This window comes from Parus major, chromosome Z (genome assembly GCF_001522545.3).
Source record: "Parus major isolate Abel chromosome Z, Parus_major1.1, whole genome shotgun sequence".
Lineage (NCBI taxonomy): Eukaryota > Metazoa > Chordata > Aves > Passeriformes > Paridae > Parus > Parus major.
The window spans coordinates 22,841,091-22,848,257 of NC_031799.1; positions in this window are offsets into that span (position 1 = coordinate 22,841,091).

Sequence of the window (7,167 nt, forward strand, 5' to 3'; positions counted from 1 at the left end):
ACCCGTACACATGTAGGAAAAATTTATAAAAATACTATCTAAGACATTTACATTCCCATGCCGGTTCTGCTCCTGGAGAATGAAGTGTCGCACTAAGTCTGGAGATGGGTAGTGATGCAATCATTCTCCCAGTTTCTTGCTATTAATATATGTCTCTTACTCATTTTTAAAGATAGAGTAAATGAGAGTACTGAATATAAATGGCCTTTGTAAGTCATTGAGGTCAGTGAAGCATGTCATTGTTTGCAACTTGAATTCCATGAAAGCACTGGCTGGCTGAGAGGCACACTATATCCTTTTTTTCCCTCATAAATAAAAACCACAAACAATATTCGGTATGTTTAATGATAATTATAAAATAATACTGTGTACAATGAGTTTCCAAAGCCAGAACTAGTTGTGAGTTCTTAATAATGTGACCTTACAGTGTCATCTTTAGCGTACGTGATGCCTATATGCCAGCAATGTATAAATTATTTCTCTGGCTGTACGTTAGCAAACATTTGATTATGATTTATTTTGGGGTTCTCTGAAAGATGAAGTAAGTTCTTTAATATTAGCATTACTAATGATTTTAATGAGGCATTAAAATGTTGCAGTATTGTAGGAACATTTTTCTTTTTTAATATTATTTCATTAATAGTTTACATGAATGTTAATGTTAAATTGATTATGGAACCTGAAAGAGTAATCCACAAAATGTCAAAGTGCCATTAGCACAGTGAAAGAGCCCTCCAAAGGCAGGGATCTGGTAAGAGCTAATGAGATATCTCTGTACCACATAACACTGAAGCAGCTTTTTCTAAAATTAAGTCAGAAAATTAGGTTTTAATATCCTTCACTTTGGGACTCTCCAGCCATTTGAGCGACTGAGTGTTCAGCCTCATGCACGCAAAAAGACAGATCAGGCTGTGGGCCCAGAAACTCCCTCAGAATGTGGTCTTATGCAAAAAAGCCCCAGTCAAAAATCTCAAAAAGTCAATGGGAAAAATATTAAGAAGAAAAAGGTGTTTCATAGGATGTGGTGACTGCATGATCCATCTATTGACATCTCGGCAGAGCACATCATCCATAGGAATCTATGGTTCACATGCATGATGTACTGTATGTGTCACTGTTAAGTTGAACAAGAAAGAACATGTTGAACTCTTTCTCTAAGTTTTGCAAAGCAAGCTTTTAGATACTACCCTATTTTCTTGAAATACCAGAGGGCAGGTGTGTTCAGAGGAACATATGGAATACGGTGCAATATAGGAAATATGCTGCATTAGAAAACCTAAATGTCAGTAGGGGAGAAGGAGGGCTCGTAAAGGTTCTGACACACGCATGTGAGATTCTTCACTGATTCACAAATTTGGGAGGTAGGAATGTTTCAAGAATCTTGTTCCACAGCAGCTCTGCCTTAAACAACTGGCACTTACGCAGCAGATGAACCAAGGTCTCCCTGACCTTCACAGCCTTACAGGAAAAAGTAAATGTAAAGGTGAAACATTCTCAAATAACGTCATTTACATGTTAGGCAAACCCATGCTCTCACATGCTGTGCATATAGGTCTTGAATTTCCAATGATAGTTTTATTGTGGCTGGGGAAAAAACCATTTATATCCTAGATCTGTTATCTTCTTATATCGTAAGAGCAATGAAGAGGTGAACAGATTAATTTTATTGTTCCCCCTAACTTAGTTCCATGCTAGGGAATATATGAGTATCCAGGGATACTAATTTGTGTAAAACCATCATGTGCACAGGAAAGCAAATATTGTCTTTTAAGTATGACCACTAATACACATGCCTGCCTACAGTTTCCCATCAGCCTGACATCAGCACACACCAGATCCTGAGTACTGATGTCCAAACATTTCTTGTACCAGCATTTCCAAGATTCCAATTTTACCACTACGACAAGCTTTGTCCCAGCACCATTTAAACAGATACATCCAGAAATTCAGTTATTATGGGGTCTTGGGACCATGGGGACAGCTCCAGAACAAAGTGCAAGAGAGGTGAGATCCAGGCTTTTGCACAACACAGCACACTTCAACGTACTAGAACTGCATCCTAAGCCCTCTACTCGTGGCAGACAAGACCATGAGGCATTGAACTTCTTGCATGCCTGAGTTTATGCAGAGGGGAAGAATGCAGTGGTATGGGATTGCCAGATACTGGCTTCCCTATGGATGGTGAAGGGAGCTGTGTGCCCAGCTGCAATCTGGATGTAGGCAGGGGGCCAGCCTGGCAGCTCTGGGCAGTGCATGATTTGACAGCTCCAGGTGTCCCTCTCAAGGTCTTCCAAACCACCAGTGCTTGAATGAACCCCAGGCAGCAGCAGGTGCTGGAGGGAAAGCCTGGTCCTCCACAGCCTAAAACTGCACTGTGTCACCCTCCAAATCATCTTCCTCTGAGCCAAAGCTCAGGCTGAAGCCCAAGAAAGAACTCAGCCATGGGTGGAACTGACAGCTTCTCACTCTTGTCTCCCTGGTAAGGCTTGTTATAGTCTGGTAATGGCAATTAATTAGCCCAACAAGACCCTTAGGAGTAGAACGTCTCTGTCAACAAATGAGGAAACTGAGGCTCCATAGCCTATAGCCTGATCTTGCTTGGCCTCAAAACCGTTGAAAGTACATTCATGGGCCAAATGAGAGGACTATGGGTCCTCTCCTATAGGTATTTCCCTATAGACAAAACTCACAGAGTACTCATTACTGCTGGAAAAAAAAAGAGGTTGGAAAAAATGACAATAAATCACCACATTACAAAATTCTGTAGTGGGTGTTACTCCCTCTACCTTCCCCATAGAAATTCCTTAGTTGATTTAATGATTTATATATTCACAATACATTAATTCAATGCCATAGTTTTGTTTGGCTTTCTTGTTTGTTTTCCGTAAGCAAGGAAAACTGGTTATAAAAATGACTTGAATACTTTTCTTTTGCTATGGCTTTTTTGTACCCCTTTGGTCAGAAAAGTGGTTTAACGGTTTCACCTGGGACATAGACTGAAGTCAGCAAAGCTGGTCCTGAGCAGCACTCCACAGCCCAAGTGCTCCCAGGTTATAATTACCCCATGATTTTCCATGGGGCAATGGGCAGCAAAATGCTATTTTGAAGAGTCTTGAGAATGCACTTAGCTGTCAAGAGGCAGAACAAGGAAGCAACGGCCTCTTTCCTTTCATCTCCCACCTTAGAAATTAGTGATGGCAACCTTACTGATTAAACCAACAACTTTGAAACACATTTAAGTAGTTAAAACCTAGATAGTTTTTCAATGATAAGGAGAGGTGATTAACTATCAAAACCTAGATCGTTTTTCAATGATAAGAGAGAGAAACAGTTTTGGCTTTTAAGCAGAATTCCTCATTCCACCTCAAGCCCATGCATAGTTCTTAATTTTGATTTCACTCAGGATTCCTCTGCAGAAGCTGATGGTATGTGATCTGATTCATTATACTCAAGAAGGCATGCATTAATTATTTCCTTTGTTTATGTTATCTGAATATTCCAGCTTGTATCTAATATATGGAAATTACAATGGAGATCCCCAGGAAGTCTTGAGTATAAGAAATACATTTATCCTGTTTAAGGATATCCTTAAATTGTTTTTTTTTTTTTCCTCTTAAGACCTGTTCTGTTAAGAATAAACTGTAATATTAATATGAAACTAAACTTAACTAAACTAAATAAATAAAACATGAGACTTGCATTATTCCTTATAAGGGGGAGGTTGAGGCAAACCTCATGGCCTTTCCCCACACTCATAGTCAAAGAAACCTCCATCAGTAGGAGAATTTTCCTATGTGGATAGCATTGTCTTGGCCCTTCATCCATTCCTAACTTTAGTGAATAAGCAAAGAGTTAACCTGGAATCCTTTGCCATTTGCAATCCAGTGTTCTGGTTTCCTGTGAGGGAGAGCTCAGGGTGAATTCATTTTCAGCTGAATATGTCATTAAGGAACAGGATTTATTAATGACTCATTAATGCAGACAGAGTCAAACTGAACTCTGGTACAAATCCTCTGGTATTGAAAGGAAATAACTGCTTATGAGGATATGGGCTGTGTAGAGCTAGTTCCTGTCTTCAGATGTGGATATATAGGCAATATTAAGTATTCTGTTTAATACTGTACACTTATATTCATTACCACTCAGAATAATAAAAACTTCTCATTTTACAGTGACATTTATTTACTGCTGAACATCAGCCCAGGTGAAAGAACTCCCAGTTCACTCCTGTATATAATCTCAGGTTCTGTCATTCACATGTAGAAAACTCAGCTCTCTATTTAGCACAGTGTTGGTGAAAGATAGACATTTACAGGGCCCCTCTGCCCTTGAGCTGTTCCATTAGTGCATGGAAAGCACCTTGCAGCCTGTGACAAGCGCAGCAGATCGGCACTAAATCAAAAATCAGTGCCAGCCAGGGATCTAAGCCACCATGAAGGTCACAGCCATCAGCTGCATGCCATCTCAATCCAAACAAAACACACTGGATACAGGGGGATTTTCACTACTCACAATAGGAGACAAACACATCATGTTAGAGTAATCTCCTGATAGCAGCAAAATGGGTAACTGACCTTTTAAATACTTTTGAGTATTTAATAAAAGTTTGAAGTCAGGGAAAAGAGGTATTGGTAATTTTTGGGTGCTTTTTGTAGTGTAACTGAAACATTGGCTCTGTGCCACAGCAACCCAAAATATTAACAAAGAATTTCTTTCCCAGAACTGGGAGAGCTCATACGTATTAACAAGCTCATGAAGTAATACTCTCTATTATTTTTTCCCCTAAAGAAATTCTCCCTATTCTAGTGAATGCAAATAAACTTACTCAAGTAATCTTAAGCAGTGCATTAATCTGAAAGAGATTTAAGTGAAGATAGAGTTGTGTACAGCATCTTTCCTGAAATTGTGACCTAAAGGAATGTCCAGACTTGCATACTCTTAACAGCAACACAAGACTAAATGAACAGAAAATGTAGGGATTGTAGATTAAGGGGTTTAAATAAGGCAGTCAAGACATGGTCTTCTGCCAGAGTTGGAAGGAGTTGAGGGAAGCAGTACACTGAACAGTAGAGTAAAAGCTGGAAAAGCCATGTGCCATCTCTCAGCCACGCTGAGTGTCCAGCTGTGCTACATACGAGCACCCAAACAGGTATGGGTATGTACAGGCTGATCTTCCTGCTGGGATCTGTGCAGGAGATGCATGTGTCATACACAGCTCTCCTTCCTCGTTTCACAGAAGGTGGAGGTGTTGAAAATAATTTCCAAATAAAAGAGTCCTCAGGATCCAGAGGACAGAGAAGGAGAAACAGCAGTGAAGGATAAAAAAAATAGTTTTTTTCCCCTGTGTCTATCAGCGGCCAATCTCCCTGCTCAGCCGTGTGCCTGGAGTTTGGAGTGTCCTCTCATCTTACAGACACCTGACTGCAGGGGTGGTGTGTTGACTCATAGAGTTCCTTCTGTGAGTTTCCCCTGTGTTCACAGAGAACTCAGGAAAATTTGGAAATTTGGGAGTTAAATCCCAGCATCAGTACAATCAGTCCCAGGTGATTTTGCTTCTTCTCTTTGGACAAATTTTGGAATAGATCCCCCAAGTGAACCCTAGATAAAATTGCTTTCCCTTTCCCAGGTCTTTTCCCTCAGACTTTGCTCAAGAGGAGCCGTTCTTACTCCCCCAGGATCACTATATGCTCTGCTGGATGGAGTCCTATTTTCCCAGGTCTAGGGTAACTTGTGCTCTCCATCCAGAAAGAAAAGAATACAATTATGCTGCCTGTGAGTCTGTATTTGTGTGGAGGACAGAATGTCTTCCCTTCTCTCACTATACTAAATTGCAAAGCTCATGTGCAACTGCATGAGGGGAAAACAAGGCCCACTTGGAATCTAAATGACCTGAAGGGGGAAGGTAAAAGTGCTTCCCTTTGGAGATCTCCACCTGCTGCTTTGGGAAGGACCATTCCTATTAGAAATGTAGGGTAAAAGGAAAGGCTTTGAAATGGGTAGTATAGAAATAACATTTATGTAATCTACTTGAAGAGATCTATTGAAGTGTCAAAGCTTATTTTAGCTGTGGTATCCTGGCTCTGTCAGACTAATTGGCTGCATCATTAATTATACAGAAAGCTAATTTAAATAAGATACAAACCAATGCACTGGGTCAAGCTATGGGTTAATCAGTGCCCAGCAGTGGATACATTCTCTTATAAGAGTGTAAGAAGCAGGGCACATACAGAAATAATCCCCCCATACCACACTTCCATGGCTCATGAACTGTCATGTTTTAATACCACCAATGGACCTACCTTTCAATGACACTGGCTCTTCCTTTCTTGATTATTGCACTGTATATTCCTAAATAAAGATGAAAGACTTGCCAACTTGTTTTTGGGACATGAAGATTTATCTTTGAGGAGAATATTTGTAAACATGAATAGCAGGTTTCCATTGTACTGCTTCTCTTAATAGTCATTTTGTTGTTAAAAAAACATGCATACATGGTGTATGTTGTACATGTGACTGATTAATAGAAAATTTTATATAGTTTATGTGCATCTGGGTTTTGTGTCAAAATGACACCTGTATATTTGCACACACAAACACAAGAGGACCACAAAACACTCCAGGGTGTTCCTACTACCAGGCGCCAACTGAAGGCAGCATATTTGAAAGCCAGATGCTAAGAGGCCATTGCGAAGAGAAGGAAACCCGACAGAGCTTTCTCCCAGTCCGAGAAGTTTCCCGCGAACGCTGAAAGTAAAATAAACCAGCCCAAAAGATGCCTTGGAAATGTGCGTTGTGGGCGGCTGCCACCTACTGGCACCGGGGACGAGCCCGAGGTGGGGGACCAGTCCTCGGCCCCTGGGGCAGGTTTTATCTCCTATCAGCTGACACCCAGGGTCAGAATTTTGTCTTCCGTGTGCCAAAGCTTTCTGTTAAGCCATGCACATATCTGAATGGCATGGTTTTATTTAAATTCCCCTTAATGGCAGTTTTATATACTCTTAAGTGAGGGAAGTGCTTGAAAGGGACTCAGCATGAAGTGTCCTTTCTTTTTTCTTTTTCTTTTTCTTTTTCTTTTTTCTTTTTCTTTTTCTTTTTCTTTTTCTTTTTCTTTTTCTTTTTCTTTTTCTTTTTCTTTTTCTTTTTCTTTTTCTTTTTCTTTTTCTTTTT